This window comes from Schistocerca nitens, chromosome 5, assembly GCF_023898315.1.
Source record: "Schistocerca nitens isolate TAMUIC-IGC-003100 chromosome 5, iqSchNite1.1, whole genome shotgun sequence".
Taxonomy (NCBI): Eukaryota; Metazoa; Arthropoda; class Insecta; order Orthoptera; family Acrididae; genus Schistocerca; species Schistocerca nitens.
Genome location: NC_064618.1, coordinates 584,473,772 through 584,498,308, shown reverse-complemented (window position 1 = coordinate 584,498,308; position 24,537 = coordinate 584,473,772). Strand labels below are relative to the sequence as shown.

At 44.6% G+C, this 24,537-nt stretch overlaps 2 non-coding genes across 2 annotated transcripts; both read right to left on the bottom strand.

Moving 5' to 3' along the window:
* Positions 1 to 11,854: 11,854 nt before the first annotated feature.
* Trnat-ugu (transfer RNA threonine (anticodon UGU)) lies at positions 11,855 to 11,929 on the bottom strand. The gene has a single exon. It is a non-coding gene; the product is annotated as a tRNA-Thr (tRNA).
* Positions 11,930 to 16,271: 4,342 nt separating this feature from the next.
* On the bottom strand, positions 16,272 to 16,346 carry Trnat-ugu (transfer RNA threonine (anticodon UGU)). The gene has a single exon. It is a non-coding gene; the product is annotated as a tRNA-Thr (tRNA).
* Positions 16,347 to 24,537: the final 8,191 nt, after the last annotated feature.

The window sequence follows — 24,537 nt, the reverse complement described above, 5'->3', positions numbered from 1 at the left end:
AGTAAATTTCCATATTTGATGACAATCACTTATCGACTCAGCTTCAGGCCCTGTTTTACTACTAACAAATAATATATATTAAAACTTTTTGTACCTTCACTATATGCATTAACATTTAAAAATATTTCTCAATGTTAATCGCTTATTATTCAGTATTTACCAATAAACCGCACTGTAAATCAATAGCGCTAATGGCTGCGCTCCTTTGTAACCGAGGAGGAAGCTTAACATTTATATAGGACGAGAATTACAATGAAATAAAAGATTAAACAAAGAAAATTCATTTCAATGACACAGAAACTTTATTTTTCTAATATTAAGTAACAACATAATACAATCTTTTACAGACCTCAGTGTTACATGACATCAAGTACGTCCCATCATTACAACAGTTGGAACAAGAAGAAGAATTATTCTAGAAGAATCACAGATAACACAAGATGCAGATTCCCATTATCTTTTTGCATCAGTATTGTCTGAGATATGATTTTCACAGAAGATTAAATTATGTCACTGAGAATAATTATTTATTATCATTTTAGTATCGATTAAGTCATTTTTCGCCCGCATCTCGTGGTCGTGCGGTAGCGTTCTCGCTTCCCACGCCCGCGTTCTCGGGTTCGATTCCCGGCGGGGTCAGGGATTTTCTCTGCCTCGTGATGGCTGGGTGTTGTGTGATGTCCTTAGGTTAGTTAGGTTTAAGTAGTTCTAAGTTCTAGGGGACTGATGACCTCAGATGTTAAGTCCCATAGTGCTCAGAGCCATTTGAACCAAGTCCTTTTTCATTAATATCATGAGTATGTTCGTTCAAATTCCACACACAATGCTGTCGTGAATATTGTTCTGAATAAAATATAGTCGTGGATATCACATCCTGAATTTTATTCTGAAACATACAGGTATGTCGTTCCAAGCTGCTTCACCTCAGTGCCAGAGTTAATCAATCGCAGTGGCGGAAAGTTTTGGCGCTCCCAGATATTTTGAGCGCATGAGAGATGTGGAGAACGATTTGATCGGGTATGCAGTCGAAAATCATCTGTATGGGGGAACTTCACGACAGCCTAGGTACATGCTGTCTAGCAATTGTATAGCTGGAAGGTAGTGGCACTGCGACTTATAAGGTAGCGGTCTCCACCCATAACACGTCAGAATAAAACGTCACGTATCGAAATTACCGTTCATGTGAATAAAGGGAGATCATGTAACATCCCTGTGATGTCCTATGTGAGTCCATGAGATAGTAAAGAATTCATTTGCAATTACAAAACTGCGTTGACGTATAGGACCAGAAACTCAATTTATTTATTATTCATTTAGTTTTCTATCACAGTTATGTATATCCTTTAACGATGTCTAGTTTGGAATGCGTGCACTAATTTTGTAGGCATTCCCTGCAACTCTATTATTTGAATATAACGTAATTCCATTGGAACATTAGAATATTAGTGTAACATTAGCGATGCAGACACTGGTTTAAAAATGAACTCACGCGTTTGAAACTAATCACCATTAAAGATTATATGCAAGTGCGATGGAAATCTAAATAATTAATTAATAAAGAATTCATATTTGGGTTCTTCAATGGCGAAAAGGAATACATAGCCAGGCTCCGTTTGAGAGGGCGACGTTGTCCAGCGTTGTCGCTGTGCGCGCCACCGTCGTCGCGTGTGTCTCTGCTGCCGCATCAACGGATGAGGCAACAGTTACCCCTTGCCGACATTTCGTGGTGCTCCATATGTCATTGCACTGTCACTGTGGATACCTTTCTTGCTGATAACACTTTCATTTCCCGATCCAACGTGTGTGACATGACAGAACGATCGTGCGTGCTTTAGCGAGTAACATGTCTGTCTTGTGCGCGCTGGTCACCTGAAACTGTCGAGATCGTGCAGGGCAGTGAGCATGGCGCTCCGGATCCCATAGTGTCCATATTGTCTAGCCACTCATGGGGTTCCACCTGCACGAGAAGAAATAACGCGGAACGATATACTACACTGTTCACAGATGGCGGTCCTACGCTGACGAAAACCGATACGAGCTCATGCAAGTTTTTCTTTCTTACACAAGGCAATACAAATCTTCTCACAAGTAAATAACATTCAGATGCGGTTTCTGGATGATTAACTCGCCACGGAATATTTCTGTTTGTGTAGAATGTAGATGGCGCTGCTCCGACCTACTTTGTGCTTATCGTTTGCATGTCCAAGCCTGTTTTGCTCTTTGCATGATGCCCCCCCCCCCCCCCCATAGGGTTGCAATTTTGAATGCCAGCAGTGCACATTACACTCTGGACAGTATAGAAAATCAATTGAAAACTGCCGCTGCAATATTTCACGAAGATGGAGGCTAACATAAGACAATCACTTATCGATTCTGCTTCAGGCCCTGTTTCCATTCACACCTCACTGCCACGTTATTGTGGTGTACCTACAAGACCGAGACTAGCCGCAACGCAATAAGACACACATATCCTTGTTTTTTTTTTTTTTTTTTTTAAATAGAAAACGTAGAGCAGAGCCGGCCGGAGTCGCCGTGCGGTTCTAGGCGCTTCAGTGAGAAACCGCGCGACCGCTACGGTCACAGGTTCGAATCTTGCTTAGGGCATGGATGTGTGTGATGTCCTTTTTTATTCAGAGGTGGAGCCCCCCACGCCAACAGCGGCATGATGGCCAACTCAATAGGCCTACTGCCATCTCTGCATAAGGGTCAGTTTTCACTAAAGTGAGGTGTCGCAGGATGTGGGTACTGCGATGTTTGCGTACATGTGGTTAAGGTTAACCATTAATACGCGCTCATCTGGAGACAGATTGGGTCGAAGTCGAACGAAGGGTTGCGGTTTGAAGGGCAGAGAAATAAAAGTGCCAAGGCAAGAGCCAAGGAGAAAAAAAAAAAAACTCTGCGATAGTTAGGGCGGGTGGTAAGAGCAGTAGCGGATGTCTTGCTGCCTGCGATAGGTCGTGCAAGGGTAGGCTTTGTTACTAGTGGGTATCATGCATGCCGATACCTTTGACGTTGTGCGGTGGTGTTGGTCAGCGGCTGCCGCTGGGTGCCGGTGTTGGGCTCTCGTTCAGCTTCAGCAACCTGCAATAGTTAGGTTCATCATCGTTTTTGTGTCCGATAAGTCATATATCGGATGCACAGTGTAAGGTAATGTTGGCGAGTTGTTTGTGCGTTAGTGGGCGAGCTCGTCGGTGTCCTTGATGAGGCCTGTTGGACGGCTCTAGTAGCAGCTGGTAATTGCAAGTCAGTGTTGCTGATATGCATGGGCTTACCGACGTTTGTCGCTTGTTGGTGTATGTTAGTTTACCATAGGTGGCTATGCCCAAGTTAGTAGTGTCTTTGGCAGCTTGTGCTTCCATCTATGATTGTGATCGTAGTTTCCCAGAGTGAGGATGAAAGGGTTGTTCGAGTGTCTCGAGTTCCTGTATAGTCGTGAGGCGTGTTTTTTGAATACTTCCTTGAGGGTTTCAAGGCGGTATTCCTGTTGAAGGTCCACGGTGCGTGTCTAGCGTGGAGCGTTGCTAATGATACGTAGCACTTTATTCTGTACGATTTGCAGGCGGCGCAGTCGTGTAGGAGCTTGCATATCCCCAGACGGGAGCTGCCTACGTCATCAGAGGTCTAATCAGTGTACTGTATATGGACCTTGACACCGTCCTATAGAATGTGCTTTCCCTGTTGAGCATTTGGTAGAGCTGTTTGAGCCTCGCGTGCGCTCTGTCGGCAACGTACTCGATGTGGTCCCCCCATGTAAGTTTCCGATCCAGCCAGACACCTAGATGACTTTCTCTCGGAAACGTACTGGGCGTGTATGTAGTGTTATCTGCCTACTCTGTTGATCCAGAATCAGATTTTCACTCTGCAGCGGAGTGTGCGCTGATATGAAACTTCCTGGCAGATTAAAACTGTGTGCCCGACCGAGACCCGAACTTGGGACCTTTGCCTTTCGCGGGCAAGTGCTCTACCATCTGAGCTACTGAAGCACGACTCACGCCCGGTCCTCACAGCGTTTTATTCTGTTGATGTTTGCGCAGTAGATCATACAATGTAAACTTTCACGGCCGGTATTGACTTCACTTAAAACTTCCGGGCTGATAGGCCGTGGTCGAAGTATAAAACTGTCTCCTAACGTTTCGTCTCCGACTGCGGGAGACATCATCGGAGGTAAAGCGGCGAACTGCGAAGAGGACTCGAGGAGGCGTTGATTATATAGGCAGTACAGAGGGCGCCACTGTCGATCACGTGGCGTCGGCTATGAGATTGTCTCTGGTAATTCCAACATTCACGATTGAAAGTAATCGATCGTCACGCTTGCGGTGCAACGCTGACATCCAAATTTTATCCAGTTTAACACCTTCGTCTTTCCTGTTAAAATTATTACGATGTTTATCAATCTCGATAGCCTCTCTATACAAGCGTGCATAATAATGCGAGGTTTTTGATATGACGCTCGTCTCGCTGAATTTTATTTCATGATCACCTTCCTGGTAAACATGTTCCGCTACGGCCGATTTATCCGTGTGACCTAGGCGGCAATTCCTCTTATGTTCGACAAGACGGGTGTTCACACTTCTCTTTGTGGTACCGATGTAAACCTGTCCACAACTACAAGGAATTTTATATACCCCCGGTGTAGCCAAAGGGTGCCGTGCATCTTTTGCCGACCTTAAGAATTCTTTTATTTTCCTAGTAGGTCTGAAAATAGTTTCCACCCCATACTTGCCTAAAACTTTCCCAATGCGATCTGTGACCTTGCTAATGAACGGAAGAAAAACTTTGCTCCTGGACGACTGTTGTTCGTCGTTACTCCTGATTCTCTGCCTAGAGCGAAGTGCTCGATCTATATCCTTGCTAGAAAAGCCATTCTTCACGAAAGCTGACCGTAGATGTTCAATCTCACCTTTTAAATAAACAGGTTCACAAAGTTTGTGCGCCCTGTCTACCAAAGTTTTCATTACACCTCTTTTTTGTCTAGGGTGGTGGTTTGAATCTTTGTGTAGATAACGATCAGTATGTGTGGGCTTTCTATACACCTTATGGCCCAACGTTCCGTCCGGTCGTTTAATCACAGACACATCCAGGAAGTTCAATTGCCCATTGCTTTCTGTCTCCATAGTGAACTGGATTTTCGGATTAATGCTGTTTAAATGTGTCAGGAAGGCATCCAAATCCTCTGCTCCGTGTGTCCATACTACGAACGTGTCATCGACATAGCGATACCATCTGGCTGGTCTCTTACTGGCCGTCTGCAACGCCCGTTGTTCAAAAGTCTCCATAAAAAAGTTAGCCACAGCAGGACTGAGAGGGCTGCCCATAGCCACCCCGTCAATCTGTTCATAAAAGTCACTATTGTATTGAAAGTAGGTTGTGGTGAGGCAGTGTCGGAATAATGCCACAATATCGGTGGGAAAAATATCCGCTATGCATAAGATAGCTTCGTTTACCGGAATCATGGTAAATAACGACACAACGTCAAAACTGACGAGGATATCATCCGGGCCCACGCTCGTTTCCTTTAACTTATCAATGAAGTGAGCTGAATTTTTAATATGACTGTCCGTCCTACCAACATAAGGCTGCAGCATTGAGGCAAGGTGTCTAGCTAACTCATGTGTTGGTCCGCCTAGCAATTGTCAGTGCTCTTCGCAGTTCGCCGCTTTACCTCCGATGATGTCTCCCGCAGTCGGAGACGAAACGTTAGGAGACAGTTTTATACTTCGACCACGGCCTATCAGCCCGGAAGTTTTAAGTGAAGTTTGCGCAGTAGTTTCGGTCTGCTTGTAAACAGAACTGCTTCGCATTTGTCGACGTTTACTTTAATACGCCATCGCTTCACCCAAGTCTCACCTGTTCTGAGTGCTGTCTGTATTCGTGAATTAATGTTCGACGATTTCCAATCTTGCGCAAGGATGGCGGTGTCATCCGCGTAGATGGCTAACGTCGTGTTTTGTGTTGCTGGGAAGTCGTTAATGTACAGGTTGAACAAGATGGGCCCTAGGATGCTTCCTTGAGGTACTACAGCTTGGATACCATGTTTTGTTGATTGTTTATCCTGCACGTTAGTGTTGAAACACCTGTTCGTGAGGTATGAGTATATGAGACGTACGAGTCCGTCCGGGAAACCAGCTTCGCTTAGTTTGCGTATGAGGCCGTTGTGCCAGGATGTGTGTGATGTCCGTAGGTTGGTTATTTTTAAGTAGTTCTAAGTTCTAGGGGACTGATGACCTCAGATGTTAAGTCCCATAGTGCTCAGAGCCATTTGAACCATTTTTTCGTAGGGCAGAAACAGTAACAAAACTCCTGTCTACAACTACGGCGACATAAGTTTTTCTGAATCTCGATCTTCTATATCAGTACATGCGAGACTAGGTGACAGCGAAGTGACGAAAGACGTGAAAAACAGAGCAGATAATTGCACGCCACCTAAAGACACGAAGGCTGTACAATAAAGAGTAAGACGGAAGTACAGAACCGAAACTACTGTTACTCTCTGGGAAAGTATACAAAGAAATTAGTCTCTGAAAAAAGGAATATATTTTTCTTCGCAGTACTTTCCAGATAACAGGCTGTCAACGCATAAAACGCTTCAGAACAGAGATACGGTGTACGGGATCGATTGTTATGGCGGTAGTAATTTATTTCGTAAGCCAACACGCAACCTGCTTGCTGTTTAATGAGACAGCTGCGGGCGTAGCCACGGTGCAAAATGAGGGTAATTCTGTGGCTTATAATGTGGAAAACATGCTGCAGGAAGCATGAGATGTGTCACTGGGCACCGGTGTAAGTGCTGGAACCGGCATTCGGCCACCCACTGCGGAGAGCCGACGGCAGGGCGATAACACTGCGACTGTCATCGAGGCCGGCTGCACATTAAACACAGTTAAATTCTGTGGTTTTTTCTGTTCTGTCCCGTACGATCTGCTGTACTACAAGCTATTCAGCCCCTGGTCAGATTCGACTGATATTACCTCTGAATGCCGGCCGTGGTGGCCGAGCGGTTCTAGGCGCTTCAGTCCGGAACCACGCGGATGCTGCGGTTGCAGGTTCGAATCCTGCCTCGGGAATGGATGTGAGTGATGTCCTTAGGTTAGTTAGATTTAAGTAGTTGTAAGTCTAGGGGACTGATGACTTCAGATGTTAAGTCCCATAGTGCTTTACTTCTGAATAATTTACGTGACTGTATGATAATAGGTATACGACTGGCGCTATATTTGTATTGAGTTAAAGAATACATGTCGCTATGCTACATTTATAAATTATCTCTTGTGATTAATAGAGTGTATTTATTGACTTGATTTTATCGTCGTGTAAGCGTTGTGGAGCAGTTCTGGCTTATTTATGTTTTGACATTGTTACGAGGAAACGACAGCTTCTTTACCTTATAGCCGCGTGATTAATCTTCGACTTTGTCAAACTTTTCAGTAACTGTCATAGTGATGAATTTTTCCCCTCGATTTCTTCTCACTTAGTGAGACAAGTCAGTGCTTACTAACGGTTACTAAAATCGTAAAATTTACGGGGATTTCAGCTGAAGCTTCGTTTTTGAATCGTTTCTGAGTCGGTAATGGCATCTTCAGGCACTCAGGTTTCTTCAGGACAGTCGATTCCTAAAACATCTGCATCCGAAAAACGTAAACACCAGTGGATAAGAGGAACGATACAGCCAGTACAGTCCGTCTTTAAAACTGATGCAGTTGCAGGTGGGCAGTCACTACAAAATAAATATCCATCTGTAACGGTTACTCTGTCTGAAACAGAAAACTAAAAATATTTTATAGAAATTGAGACAAGGCTCACTGATGATGACAGAGATATTAAAACGTGTTTAGGTAAAAAGAATTAAAAAACTCTAAAAATGCAATTTTTGTTTTTTTGCAGAAATTATTAAAAACCAAAATTTCTAACTAAATTACTGAATCCCTTGAAGCAGAAACTATTCCTTTATACGCATGTCGACCGTGTTTGTATTTCAGAATAACGAGAGCGCATGCGCTGCAGCGAAGTTCACTTTCTCGGGAAACACACTGTGTGCGCTCACAAGACGCCGTTTTGCACCTTACAGCGAGAGAGAGGAGACGGTGAAGGGGGAGGGCGGGCCGTGCCTAGGCGACGCACGGCGCTGCGGCTCGTGTGGCTGGGCCGGCGTCACTGTGCAGGTCTTCAGGTCTGCGGCCGTGCCTTATCTACGGCCGCTCGCAGACTACGCGCTATCACGGGGCGCCTGGCTGCTACCGCCAACACCGGTCTCACTCGGTAAACTTCGATTCCCGCCGAGTTTATCCCAAGTATGGCACGTACTGTATGAAATAAGCAAACAATGAGCCACAACATTATGCCCACTTGCTTAGTAGCTTGTTTGCCGTCTTTGGAGCGAAATACATCACCCATTCTGTGTATCACGAATACGACAGTTTGTTGGTAGCTTGGTGGAGGTATATGGTATTAGACGTCTGCGCACAAGTAATGTACACTACTGGTCACTATAAACTGCTACACCACGAAGATGACGTGCTACAGACGTGGAATTTAACCGACAGGAAGAAGATGCTGTAACATGCAAATGATTAGCTTTTCGGAGCATTCACACAAGTTTGGCGCTGGTGGCGACACCTACAACTTGCTGACATGAGGAAACTTTCCAATCGATCCCTCATAACACAAACAGGAGTTGACCGGCGTTGCCTGGTGAAACGTTGTTGTGATGCCTCGTGTAAGGAGGAGAAATGCGTACCATCACGTTTCCTACTTTGATAAAGGTCGGATTGTAGCCTATCGCGATTGCTGTTTATCGTATCGCGACATTACTGCTCGCGTTGGTCGAGATCCAATGACTGTTAGCAGAATATGGAATCGGTGGGTTCAGGAGGGTAATACGGAACGCTGCGCTGGATCCCAACGGCCTCGTATCACTAGCAGTCGAGATGACAGGCATCTTATCCGCATGGCTGTAACGGATCGTGCAGCCACGTCTCGATCCCTGAGTCAACAGATGGGGACGTTTGCAAGATGGTTCAAATGGTTCTGATCACTATGGGACTCAACTGCTGAGGTCATAAGTCCCCTAGAACTTAGAACTACTTAAACCTAACTAACCTAAGGACAACACAAACATCCATGCCCGAGGCAGGATTCGAACCTGCGGCCGTAGCGGTCGCGCGGTTCCAGACTGTAGCGCCAGAACCGCTCGGCCACCAGCGGCCGGCCGTTTGCAAGACAACAACCATCTGCACGAACAGTTCGACGACATTTGCAGCAGCATGGACCATCAGCTCGGAGACCATGGCTGCGGTTACCCTTGACGATGCATCACAGACAGGAGCGCCTGCGATGGTGTACTCAATGACGAACATGGGTGCACGAATGGCAAAACGTCATTTTTTCGGATGAATCCAGGTTCTGTTTACAGCATCATGATGGTCGAATCAGTTTTTGGCGACATCGCGGTGAACGCACATTGGAAGCGTGAATTCTTCATTGACATACTAGCGTATCACCTGGCGTGATGGTATTGGATGCCATTGGTTAGACGTCTCGGTCACCTCTTGTTCGCACTGACAGCACTTTGAACAGTGGACGTTACATTTCAGATGTGTTACGACCCGTGGCTCTACCCTTCATTCGATCCCTGCGAAACCCTACGTTTCAGAAGGATAATGCACGACCGCATGTTGCAGGTCATGTGTGGGCCTTTCTGAATACAGAAAATGTTCGACTGCTGCCTTGGCCAGCACATTCTCCAGATCTCTCACCAATTGAAAACGTCTGATCAATGGTGGCCGAGCAACTGGTTCGTCACAATACGCCAGTCACTACTCTTGTTGAACTGTGCTATCGTGTAGAAGCTGCATGGGCAGCTGTACCTGTAAATGCCATCCAAGCTCTGTTTGACTCAATGCCCAGGCGTATCAAGGCCATTATTACGGCCAGAGGTGGTTGTTCTGGGTAATGATTTCTCGGGATCTATGCACCCAAATTGCGTGAAAGTGTAATCACATGTCAGTTGTATTATAATATATTTGTCCAATGAATACCCGTTTATCATCTGCATTTCTTCATAGTGTAGCGGTTTTAATGGCCAGTAGTGTAGTTCGCGTGAATAACAGCCCACTGATCTGCATACACCATGATGGCGCCCGATAGCGACTCGCCGGGCAGAGTGGCCGTGCGGTTCTAGGCGCTTCAGTCTGGAACAGCGCGACCGCTACGGTAGCAGGTTCGAATCCAGCCTCGGGCATGGATGTGTGTGATGTCCTTAGTTAGGTTTAAGTAGTTCTATGTTGTAGGGGACTGATACCTCTTAACGTAAGTCCCATAGTGCTCAGAGCCTTTTGAACCATCTGATAGCGACTCAGTGGGTTACATAGGTCTTACATCAGACGGAGCTGGTGACCACGACATCGATGTGAATTCACTATAATGTTCCCAAAACCACTGTAGCCCGGTTATGGCTCCGAAACACGGACAGTTATACTGCTGAAACATGGCATCGCTGTCGGGGAAGATATCAAGCATAAAGTGGCACAGGTGGTTAGCAGCTGTCAGCTTGTCTTCAATTACAACCAAAGGTCTCATGCAAGCGTATGAAAATATCTCCCACAGCATAATACTGCTCCTACCAGCGGCCGTTCACCTGGATGACGATGTTTGTGGAGACGACCATCGACATAGTGTTGCAAAATGTGACTCAGCCGAAGACGACACGTTTCCATCGACCGACGGTCGAATCCCGACGGTCCCGTGCCCGCTGCAATGTTATTGACGATGCTGTTGGGTTAACATGTGAACACGTAGTAGTAGTAGTAGTCTGCTGCGGAGCTCCATGTTCAGCAATGTACGGTGAGCGGTGTGGTCCGAAACACTTGTGCGTGCAACAGCATTGTGCTCTTTCGGCAGAATTGCCACCGATCACCATCTATCCTACTTTACAGAGCAGACAAGCCTGCAAACCCCACATTCTGTGAAGAGTCACGGTCGTCATACCATTTAGCGCCTACTGGTAGTTCCACGATAGCACGTGAACATTCAACCAGCTTCGCCGTTTTCGAGACAGCCGTTCACAGGGTCACGGTATTAATAATATCATCTCTGTCAAAGTCTCTTACGCCAGTATTCTTACCCATTTGCGGTCTGTGTCATCGTTTGAATGATTCCCCATCCGTCTTTCATCCACTTATATACTTTCCTTCCCGTGTCACGTTCCCGCAACGCCACCTGGCGGGATCCAACGTCGCGGTGAGCAGAGGTTATTACGTGTTTGCTGATCAATGTAAGTGCATATAACTGCAAATGTGACAATACTTCACCAATGCAGAAGATGGGCGTCATGTGCTTGTACACAGGTAATATGTTACTAGACTTTATTTGTCTCTAGCCTTACCTCGTTAATACCACATGGAGTGTAGTTTAAGTCGCTAGTTCCAATGACTGTGTCCTTCTGTCAGTGTTACGTAGGTGAAATACTGAAGAAGACGTAAGGTTCAAATGACTCTGAGCACTATGGGACTTAACTTCTGAGGTCATCAGTCCCTTAGAACTTAGAACTACTTAAACCTAACTAACCTAAGGACATCACACACATTCACGCCCGTGGCATGATTCAAACCTTTGACCGTAGCGGTTGCGCGGTTCTAGACTGTAGCGCGTAGAACCGCTCGGTCACTCCGGCCGGATGCAGACGTAAGGCCCAACTTATCCATAGAGTCCTTGAAAATGGAGTTTTAGCTGCGAAACCCGTCGGATAGCAACGTATGCAGTATAAATAAAAATGTAAATTTTAGATGAAATGATAATTAAATAGACACCCTAGCTGCAAGCAGGCGTTGATACACTTCATTGGGGACATGTTGAAAATGTGTGCCCCGACCGGGACTCGAACCCGGGATCTCCTGCTTACATGGCAGACGCTCTATCCATCTGAGCCACCGCGGGCACAGAGGATAGTGCGTCTGCAGGGACTTATCCCGTGCACGCTCCCCGTGAGATCCACATTCCCAACATGTCCACAACACTACATTCGTAGTGCGCCTAATAGATGTTTGTGCCCGCGGTGGCTCAGATGGATAGAGCGTCTGCCATGTAAGCAGGAGATCCCGGGTTCGAGTCCCGGTCGAGGCACACATTTTCAACATGTCCCCAATGACGTGTATCAACGCCTGCTTGCAGCTAGGGTGTCTATTTAATTATCATTTCAGTTCTAGCAAAGCTGCATGGTCATCCACGGTAACTGTTCTTTCGGGAACAGATACTACCGTCATGTATAGTTAAATTTTAGTTTATTCAAAATCTTAAATCTCTGAAACTTAATTAGCCCGTTGTTTTGAAATTTTGACACAACGTTGCATTCAAAAACGCGCGTGTGTTCATGTACAGCAGCGCTATCTAATAACATATAAATACATATCTAATATATAAAGGGACAATGTCGTTAATAAAGATCTCGAAAAATTTTCGACCAAGTTACTTCAAAAATTTTTACCCGTTGCTCAGTTAAATGTCCTAATGGACATAAGCTATATGATTTTAATACGTATAGTATATATATATATATATATATATATATATAACAGCGAAACATTGACAACAAACTTCTTGAAAAGCTGTCGGCCAATTTAGGTTGGTTGCTTGGAGGTGGAGGCCAGACAGCGAGGTCATCGGTCTCATCGGATTAGGGAAGGAAGTCGGCCGTGCCCTTTCAAAGGAACCATCCCGGTATTTGCCTGGAGTGATTTAGGGAAATCACGGAAAACAAATCAGGATGGCCAGATGCGGGATTGAACCGTCGTCCTCCCGAATGCGAGTCCAGTGTGCTAGCCACTGCGCCACCTCGCTCGGTCGGCCAATTTACTTCGGATTTTTACAGGACACACCAATAACGTTCATATGGACATTGCGTGTGTATTTTTTAACAACAGTCTGCAGGTTTCCTGCTAAAGCGGACTGTGAGAAAGAAAATGCTCTTCTTTGCTGTGCTGTAAATGCTAGTGTACGGTTTGGTTTTCTTTCTCGCAATCATTTCTATATACGACAGAAGAACTTTCAAACCATCAGAAACATTGCTTCTCCCATACATTTTCTTTTTCAGTACATATATTTTTCAATTAAAATTGTTTACACAACGATGTGCTGCTTTGTTTTCTTCCTCGCAGTCGTTTTTCACAGGAACAAAGAAAAGTTGTCTTTATGATGAGAATACTACTACGAATTTCTAATAACAATACCCCAGGTTCAAGATCAGAGAGGGAAGGAGGTGCAGATGGACAGAAAATTAGTGGCGGGAGGGGGGGAGGGGGCGAGGAAATGGACATATAGAGGGGAAGGAAGGAGATGGTCACAGAGAGGGTGTGGAGGAGATGCAGAGATATAGAGGAGGAGGAGATGGACAGGAAGGGGAAGGAGGTTAGGGCCAGAGAGAGAGATGGGAGGATTAGAAGATGGACAAGGAGAGGGGGAGGAGGATAGCACAGAGAGATGGGGCAGGGTATTAGGACATATGTCCAATTTCCACTCATATTCAGCAGTTGCGAAGCATTGTCGGACTCGCTAGTTGGAAAGTAAAGTTGTGACTGATAACAGAATATTATTAATTAACAATCCCTAACGTAAAAGCTACAATCACGGACAGCCTACGACTTAATCTCTATCATCAAAATGTCTGTTAGCCCTGTAACGCCGGCGATATCCGCGCGTTTCATATCTCGCGCAAAACTCCAAACTGGAATACGACACTCTATCACAGTCGAAAGAACACGTAAGTTGAAAGTAGGCAGAAAATAGACGCTTGCGTGCTATCTAAACACACCTGACTGGATTTACAAATTGTGCTTAAGAAAGATGCAGCATGTTATTTTCGATGAGAAGTTTTCGTCCGAAATAGAAGTTGCTTTTGGCGTCTGCCACAAAATAAGCTGTTGCTCTTCATGTTGTTATGTTAATGACCTTGCAGACAATATTAACAATAGCTTGAGATATTTTGCCAATGATGCAGTTGTCGGTAAAACAGTACTCTCCGGCAAAACCAACACAAATGTTCAGTCGGCTTAAATAAGTGCGAAGTGGCTCAAAGATATGCAAAAATGGATTCATCATAAAGGCTCAGTCGTGTGTGATGCAAATGACGCACTCCCGTTCATTGGTGTAATACATTAAAAATGCAATTTTTCTAGAAAGCATAATACATTAAGGGACGTAGACCTAATACACCAACGACGGTCACCAGTTCGCTTTAGATCACAAAGCGATTGTAAAACATGACCTGCCAGACAGCTCTACTCGTAAATAGACGCTAACTATACCACGACTGCCTACTAACAAAGCTTCAGGAATCAGCGAGAAATACGTGAATATACTACAACCGCTTATGTACTCGTATCTACCGCATGAGGATCACGATTACATGATTAATTACAGTGAACACAAATGCATTCAAGCAACAATTCTTCCCGAGTTCCATAATCGAATTGAGTAGGGAAAAGACGTGAAGTGCTACTGTGTGGAGTATCCTATATCATACAGTTGTACTGGTTTGCGGAATGCAGATATACAGGGGTTGGATATAAATATGTAAACACTGTGAGAAACGCATGCTTGAACATACAGGGTGTCCAGCGAATCCGTCCCTGAATTCAAAACTATCTCGAAAATTAAGATCGATAGACGAATGAAATAAGATTTTTTTACAGAAGAATTTTATACCGAAGTTAGACAGACGTTTCGAAATAGTTCAAAAATCTGGAACAGCTGACCCTGTAACCGCAAAACGTAGTGCCTACTAATAGTGTGAATAAACAAAACTGGAGATTTTGGGATTCCAAAAATCCCCATTTGTGTGAAGTGAGACCACAGTATTGTGACGTGTTATGCCACAGATGCATTATTGGCCCTTTTCTCAACAGAAAAACGGTCACAAGCGAACTTAACGTTTCAATTTCGGAACAATTTGTCGCCACACAACTGGCCTTGGAGGATCTACCAGGAACCGACTGTTTCACGCAAGATGGGGCCAGACTATGTTGCATCAAACACGTTATTCGCTTTCTTGATGAATACTTCGGGAATAATATTGTAAATTTAGTGGCGCAGGGATGGATTGTCCTTCTTATTCGCCCGATATTATTCCTTGTAACTGTTGTTTGTACGGCAAATTGAAAGACACTATCTATCGGGACGGACATGAATCGGCGATGTGTCTCACATCTGAATCCATTTCCATTGAGACACTACAAGATGTGATGTCAAATTTCATTGTTCGTTTGCACCATCTCCGTACTGCGAGTGCTGGACATTCGGAAAAGTTCGTGATGTGATTGCAAAAACTTCTTGCAGGGAATGAGTCTAATCATTCACGCTGATGCTACACGAGCTCCACAGCGTCGGTCCTAGCCAAGCTGTAGTATTTAACCACTAACAGTACCTACACAGCGTCCTCAACAAGTCGCAAATGTCAGTCGTCGCAGGGTAATATTCTGCGTAGTGAGTTCAGTGAATTCGAACGTGAATGAATTGTTGGTACTCTTATGGTGGATGCTTTCTCAATGAAGGTAGCCGAAGTGTTTCGTGTTTCCAGATGCGCCGTATCGAAGATCTATACCGCATACAGGGAAATCGGAAAATCATCAAGCGCTAAGGCACAATGCGGAAGAAATTGCATATTATCGTGACGGACGGTTACTGAAGAGGACTGTAACGAGAAGTAAGAATATGATAGCTACAAACTTGACTGCGGAACTGATTGGCGCATTCGAGAACCATGCCAGCACAAAAACAACACGAATGGAGCTCCAGAAGCAGCGAACTGCAGTGCGAGGTGGAACTCAAAAACCACTCAACACTGACGAAAATGCTCATAACACGAAGACGTACTGAAGAAGCTATAAAACCTGGACTATGGAGCAGTGGAAGAATGTAATTTGGTCAGTCTTGTTTCCCACTGTTTCCTACCTATGACCGAGTTTAAGACCCAAGAGTGAAACGTGACTGGTTGGACTGCAAGGTCGAATTACAGCCAAGGATAATATGACCATTCTGGCTTATCAGATTCTTCTCGTGGTGTAATCTTAGTACCCCAATGGTGCTGCTGTATCCCAATACACAGGCCCCCTGTTCACACAGCCTGCATCACACAGGACTGTGTTTTCGAGCACGCGCAAAACGACTGGAAATAATATGACATCCACATACATCAAAAAAAGTTTTGCATAAATGATAACTAACTGACAACCTCAGCTGCCGACAGGTGTTGTTGTTATACCTCGATGTGGACAGCTGAAAATGTGTGTCCCAACCGGGACTCGAACCCGGGATCTCCTGCTTACATGGCAGACGCTCTATCCATCTGAGCCACCGAGGACACAGATGAATAGGGCGACTGCAAGGACTTATCCCTTGCACCCTTCCCGTGAGACTCACATTCCCAACTGTCCACAATGTTTATAAGGTACAATACATATGTAGAATTGTGGACAGTTGGGAATGTCTCACGGGAAGCGTGCAAGGGATAAGTCCTTGCAGTCGCCCTATTCATCTGTGTCCTCGGTGGCTCAGATGGATAGAGCGTCTGCCATGTAAGCAGGAGATCCCGGGTTCGAGTCCCGGTCGGGGCACACATTTTCAGCTGTCCACATCGAGGTATAACAACAACACCTGTCGGAAGCTGAGGTTGTCAGTTAGTTATCATTTATTCCAGGAAAAACACATCTGCACGGTCATCAACAGTAACTGTTCTTTCGAGAACAAGTTACTGTCTTCGTATATAAAGTTTTGCATCACACCGGTTCCCAGAACTCCTGAACATGGAGTTGACTATGGATATGGAATCACAGGCACAGTCCCTTTGACTGTTCAGAGATGTCACTAAACCCGCCCAAAGATGTAAACAACCATGCATGAGCAGCGCATGTTACACGGAGGGGGTCCAGCTGCCGATGAATTCCAATCATTCCACCAGAAAGGAGGTTCACGACTCGTGTTGTCTGCAGTTCAACCATGCCTAGACGGTCAATACCGCGGTTAGATCGCTTCCGCATTGTTACTTTGTGCCAGGAATGGCTCTCAACAAGGGAAGTGTCCTGGTGCGTCGGAGTGACATGGAGGAGATACAGAGAGACAGGAACTGTCGATGACATGCCTCGCTCAGGCCGCCCAACGGCTATTACCGCAGTGGATGACCGCTACCTACGGATTTTGGCTCGGAGGAACCCTGACAGTAACGCCACCATGATGAATAATGTTTTTCGTGCAGCCACAGGACGTCGTGTTACAATTCAAACTGTGCCCAATAGGCTGCTTGATGCGCAACTTCACTCCCGACGTCCATGGCCAGGTCCATCTTTGCTACGACGATACCATGCAGCGCGGTACAGATGGGTCCAACAACATGTCGAATGGACCGCTCAGGAATGGCATCACGTTCTCTTCACCCATGAGTGTCGTGTATGTCCTCAGACAATCTTCGGAGACATGTTTGGAGGCAACCCGGTGAGGGTGAACGCCTTAGATACACTGTCCAGCGAGTGCAGCATGGTTGAGGTGCCCTGCTGTTTTGGGCTAGCATTATGTGGAACCGACGTACGGCGTTGGTGGTCATGGAAGGCACCGTAACAGTTATACACTAGCCGAACTGAAAGACATTACCTTAGAAATGTCACCCGACTTGAGCCAGCAAGGGCACCGTCAACGCCAGCCGCTGTTTTGCAGCCACAGCGTACTGCTGCCTCAGCATACTGACTGACTGCCTGCTAGCTACTGTCAGCTCCTGAGCCACAGATACCCGACGTGTGAAGAAGAGTAGAAGAGTTTTTTATTTTTTTATTTATTTATTATTTCGTGGGACCCAATTAAGGAGAAGTCTCCATGGTCATGGAACTAGTCAATACATGAAATTATAACACGATATTAGAAACAGATAAAATGAAATATAAAAAACATATTCAGGTGACAAGTCGTAAGTTTAAATAAAGAAAATCAACACTGTAATACTGGAATTTGCTTAATTTTTTAGCTCTTCCAGGAGCTCCTCGACAGAATAGAAGGAGTGAGCCATGAGGAAACTCTTCAGTTTAGACTTAAAAGAGTTTGGGCTACTGCTAAGAGTTTTGAGTTCTTGTGGTAGCTTATTGAAAATGGATGCAGCAGAATACTGCACTCCTTTCTGCACAAGAGTCAAGGAAGTGCATTCCACATGCAAATTGGATTTCTGCCTAGTATTAACTGAGTGAAAGCTGCTAACTCTTGGGAATAGGCTAATATGGCTAACAACAAACGACATTAAAGAAAATATATACTGTGAGGGCAATGTCAGAATTCCCAGACTATTGAATAGGGGTCGACAAGAGGTTCTCGAACTTACACCACATATAGCTCGAACAGCCCGTTTTTGAGCCAACCCCTTTCTGAATCAGAAGAATTACCCCAAAAAATAATACCATACGACATAAGCGTATGAAAATATGCTAAGTAGACTACTTTTCGTGTTGAAGTGTCACTTATTTCAGATACTGTTCTAATGGTAAATAAAGCAGCATTTAGTTTCTGAACGAGATCCTGGACATGGGCTTTCCACAACAGCTTACTATCTATCCGAACGCCTAGGAACTTGAACTGTTCCGTCTCGCTTATAATATGCCCTTTCTGTCTGATCAAAATATCGGTTCTTGTTGAATTGTGAGTTATAAACTGTAAAAACTGAGTCTTACTGTGATTTACCATCAAATTATTTTTCACAAGTCACGAACTTATTTCATGAACTACATTATTTGTTACTGTTTCAATATTACACACACAATCCTTCACTATCAAGCTGGTGTCATCAGCAAACAGTTCAGGCAGTGTTTCCTAATAACGTAGCTGAAGCCATAGCGACTGCGACGGCATTAAAGGAGATAGACGCTGCGATTCGAGTTCATGATAGGAAAGGGATTTCATCAAGGGTGATAAATATTACAGATGTGGGTTGGACCAATGTTCTAGGATATAGCAGGAATTTCGTGAACCACAGTGTAAGAAGTGCGGTTGAATAAGGTAATTGGAACCGACTCCCAGACGACAGTCTGATTTGGGGCGTGGCAGGTGGAGACGTTGTGAGAAGAGAGACGCACCGTTTAAACAACGATGAACGCCGCTGTGCTGCCACGCTGCCGCCCAGTGAAGACAAGCACAGAATAAACGTGTGCAATAGCGACATTTTGCTTAGATAGCTTCTTGGATGAAAGGAAGCATAAAATTTTATTGGACATGGATTCGTTGGTGACCTGGGAAGTTTTGACCTCATAGGGAATAGGTTGAACCGCCACTATATTTGCCACTTCGAGTGAGTGGAAATGACGTTTATTCGCTAGGTTCAGCGGTGTTGACTATTCAAACTGGGGGCAAAAGTTTCCGGGTTTGTATGGAGCTTTGCCTCTTATGCTTGATGGGTACTGCACAACCTTAGGATCAGATTTCTTACTGAAACATCACGCTAAAGTCGATGTAGAATGGCGTTCCAGATGTGTGGGAAACCATCTAAACTAGAAACCAACTAAATTTCGTGACGGTTCGATAACTTTATTTACGAGATAAAATCTGCAAGGTGCAGGGGAAACTACGTTGGGTGAACGTAGGAACTAATCTGCCAGTAAAGGTATTGCGGATAGTGGAACAGCTAAAACAAAATGAGAAATTAAGTAAATCCCTGTGTTTTACATGCATGAGTATTGTGTGCATGGAGGAATTAGATGCTGAGCTGCGACATAAATTGTAAAAGTACTAGTAATGGGAGGCATTGCTTGACTACTTGTTTACTTGTTGTTGATTAATATTATGTGGTCAGATGTAGTTGTCACGCGTTATTTGACACCCTCCAGGTTTGTGTAAAGCGTAGTATTGTTACACAATCTAAAAACCAAATTAACTCCCTTTATTAATTAATTAATTTTTTTTGTAAAAATTACGATGTGAAATTCACTGTATTATTCCGCAGCTATGTAGTTCTCCAGTTCAGATGTTATTAGTTTTGCAATGGATTAGTATGATATTATTTCTGCTAAATTTTGTACCATGTTGTAGGTTCCTTAGAAATTCTAGATCGTTTCTTGAAGATGAAAATTTCTAAAAGACATTCCTACGTGTACTACAAAGAAACCACTAAAATCATTATTATTCTGCAACTGTTTCCATAATTTGGAATTTAAAGAGTGTATACCACATGTTAACTATTTAAAATACATTACATAAATTATCGAAATTAGTTGTACCGTAATAAAGAAATTAACATCTCTGTGACGGTATATATAAAATGTCTCTTACAAAAGATGTACAGATAAACATAAATGTTTTGGAATAAAGAGATTATATCTGTAATGTAACCACAGAGTGTACTATCCGTCCGTGCACGTAGTTGTAGCGGAAAAAACATATGTATACTGAACATACTGAACACGAAATTTGTCTCAAAATAGTATGGACAGGGAAGGTAGTACTGAATAATAAACGAAGAAAGGGGGAAAAATCGTTTGCTGCATTTATCAGTGAGCTTTTCATAGCGGAATGAATAATTTGTTGAGTGTGAGCTATGTACCGACTCTGTTGTCTATGTTAGTCTGAGAGGTGTCAATGGCTGTTGCTGGAGCGCTGTCTCTCTTCGTAAATAGCACTATCTAAAGCCTACGGAATACAGTGTTATATTCCCCATTTTCAGAACGTCTCAACGCCTTCTATCATCTGCCTTTGGTCCAAAACGTATTTATAGAGACTGGGCTTCGACAACCTCCGCTTCCCGCGGGCCTTTTCTTCATTATAATTGCTGTTGGCACCTCTGGCAGTTCGTTGGGAAGCGCAGTCCCAATTGCTCGCATTTCCGTCTTCCTTCGCTCAATTATGCTCCTTTGTGGCGCCAGTGAAGCGTTCTTGTCGCATGCAACGGCGACTCTTCCTTGCTCCCACGCTTTTAGCCGTGACTCGGAGACGCGGCGATTTCGTGGACCCCCCTTGCTTATTTCCATTAACAAGCGAATAAAATTACTGTTTCCTTGCAACTTAGGACCTAGGCCGCGAGGAGTACAAATTAACAAAGATTGCCAGAGTGCAGAGTGAACTAAAACAATTATGTGTTTCAGAAAATGGAGAGTGTGTGTCAGGCAGGGGGAGGGTCAGTGGTGGGAGAAATAAAATATGATTTACTTTATCCTGAAACACTCGTTTTAGCTACAGAAAAAATGTATGTCTATTTTCATAATAATTACACGCTCAAATATCTCGTACGATACCTCGCAGGAGCACCTTCGTAGTATTTGAAAGTGTGTGGCTTTGATTGCGAATGCTAGGCAACATTTATATATTCAAATACTGCATCATAGGTATAATTTTGACCCGAAATGTATTAAACAGGGTGAGCAGTACATAAAAGCGTGTAGCTCGCAAACAATGTATATTAAACTTCTGTAAAATGCACCATGGTGGTTGTCTCATATATATTTTATACTTACACAGCATTTAGAATGGTCGAATAATTGTTCTTTACTTAACATTCGTCATGATGAATACTCCTAACGAGAGAGACCACTGCCAATATGTTCAGAGTGTTTATTTCAGTCGATCCTGCCGTAGCCTTCTGAAGCTTTAATGGAAATCTTTGTAAATAAATTTCGTCATTGATGGTCCGTTGGAGTGTAGCAGGAGACGACATAGGGCTGGACGTAGTTTCGACAGATCTTATAATGGGTATCCCGAAACACGTCATCATTTGCTTATGTCTTTGTCGCGCAAGGGCATGGTTTCAGCATTATTACTATTGGATTTGACATGGTTAATTTAAAGAGCGTCGTCTTGTAGCCTGAATGCTAAATACCACTTGTTGTAATTACCATAAAACCTTAGTATAAACATTTCAGTCACTCAAGACGTCGTTGAAAGGGAAGCAACAAAGTTCATTAATATATAAGCACTGCCGCGTATTATTTTAGCAGCGATTATGTAGAGCTGCTGTAGTTCAGCTATCAGTATTTGTACTGATGACTGTAGCAGTCATGATAGAGATACTGGTAATGGTTCTTTTTGTTGCAGTTGTAGTGACTGTGAGATCCAGGGGGCCGAGCGAAGACACCCCTGTGTTGTCAGAATGGCCCATAAGAGCATGTGAAGCGTCTTTGACGCTATTAAGACAGTGTTCAGTCACTTTACTCTTACATTTACAGCTCAATGCTTACTGCACCAGCCTCAGAAGGTGCCTCATTCAGGAAACCTTTGGATTACTGCTGACATCCGTATGGTCAGGTCACTGTCTGCTCGTCCAGGTAACCGTGATAGCGGTCTCAATGTCGTGCAGACAGCAGTCTGGCAGGCTGCAGTCTTCACCACAGCGCGATTATTTGCTCTCATCCGGTTTTTGCAGTGAACTCTGTCCCAATCCTAATCGTGAGGTGTTCTTTGATGACCCATCAGCTATTTACCCAGTCTCGGTAGTAGTGTGACCGTTTGATATCCTCCCTGCTGGTCTGGTAGGTCTCAGCAACCAGAGGGGCCTGATCGTTAAACAGCAGTGGGATGCTGAGAGGCCCCTGATTTCTGCAGCGATCTTAGTGGTACTAGCACCTGGCGACAAGGTGATACTGGAAGACAATCGGTGTCCCCATCTGTACATGGTACGCAGCGAGCAGCGTGAAGTTCATTAAACATAGGTCAGGATCTCGAGAACCTCTGCGGCTAGTCCATCGGAGGTCCTGGTAGACATAATTTCACTACACTGTTCTAATCACGGAACATAGTGCTGTTACTGTGAATATCATCGGTCTCTTTGATCAGCTGCCCTGAGAGCTGAAAATCTGGAGAATTTGAAGGGACTAGCATTGGGGTTTCACGTGACGATTGGTTCGTAATAACCGAATGTGTACTGCTTATTCTGTACTTTCATCGATCCTCGTTTTGCTATCGTCTCTTTAGAACACATTGCAGGTTGTTAACTATTGCGTCAGGTTCTTGCTGTATGTTCTTGTGTAGGGGATGTTATTTCTTGCATCATGTATTACCGCTAACGCATATGGCTGACTGTCACAGCTTAGGTTTTCTGTCTCTGCCACCGTTTTGCTGATCTCACCCACGTGCGCCATTACCAGCGCGCTTCCACTCCAGACTCCGCCTCTGCTTGGTATTGCCTGTGGCAACACAGACGGTTATTTTAATCAAAAATTCAAATTCATTTTTCTTACTATTCTGTGCCGTAACTGAGAGAACCGTGCTACCCATGATGATACCAGCGTGATAATTGTACTAAAACTGTCAACAGTATTGTCAGGTGGTAAGTATCATGAGACCAAGGAACCATTAACACGCGACCTCTGCAGGCAACAGTACTCAGCGTTGTCTTTAAAATAATGCAGCACGTTGGATCGTGATTTTAGTTATTGAGTAGCGCTTTGAATCGTGAAAGTACAATGGTTAGGATATCAGTAGGAAACCTGACATGTCCTGCAGAGTATTTGCGGGTTAAATAAGGGGAGGAGCGCTGTGAAGGGTATTACGTCCGTTAGCTTTTGTGAAACGGCATGTGGGGAAGGCGTTTATGCATCAAACACATTGTCAGCAACTAACAGAGATGTAATGATCTGATCTGCTGCCTCACTGTCTCACCTCCCTCTCCCACCTCTACTGTGGGATGGAGACAAGCTGGTGGCAGCTCCATTATGCTTTGGGGAACTTTCATGTGGGCATCTAATCCAGTGGAGCTCGTGCAAGACGCCATGACGGTCAAGGATCATCATACATTGGTTGCAGATCACGCACATCCTTTCATGAAGGTGATGTTTGCAGATAGCAGTGGCATTTTTCAACAAGATAATGCGCCTTGTCGCAAGGTCAGTAGTGTGATGGAGTGGTTCGAGGAACACAGTAGTGAGATCCGATTGACGTGCTGGCCCCAGATCTGAACCCGATCGAACAGATCTGGGATATGACTGACAGTGGCTTGAGAGCTCTTGGGCTTCAGGCCGGGAATTTACGGGAATTTTGTGACTTGTGTGTGCAAATGCGATGCTAACTACGTCCAGCGACCCACCAAGGCCTCATTGCTTCCATGCCTCAACATATAGGCACTGTTATCCATGCCAAAGTTGGACATGCTGGATATTAATTAGGTGATCATAATGTTCTGACTGATCAGTGCTGACAGGAACCTGACAAGGGAGAAAACTCTGAAGGGTGAAGCTTGGCAATACTGCAGCTCTGGCTATGCTCCTTCAGAACCTAACTCAAGAAGAAGAATGGAAAGAATGAAGTCATAGCCACACTATAGCGACACCTGACTGATAAGGCGTTCTGTCTCTTCCAGATTGGAGATGCTGCAGTTGGAGAACTGCCCCCAAGTTAGACTCTCACTCTAAAATATGTTGAGATATACTCAGCTGTTCTCCCATGCTCGCCGACGTCCTCTGTACATGACTGTATCGAGTTGAGTCCTGCCATCTCTACCAGGTGCTGATCTAGACGTGAAGACTACTACTGAACCAGGATCCAGACAGAGTTTCCAGTCATCAACCAAGGACTTCGCTGTAGTAGCGGCAGGCAACCGCC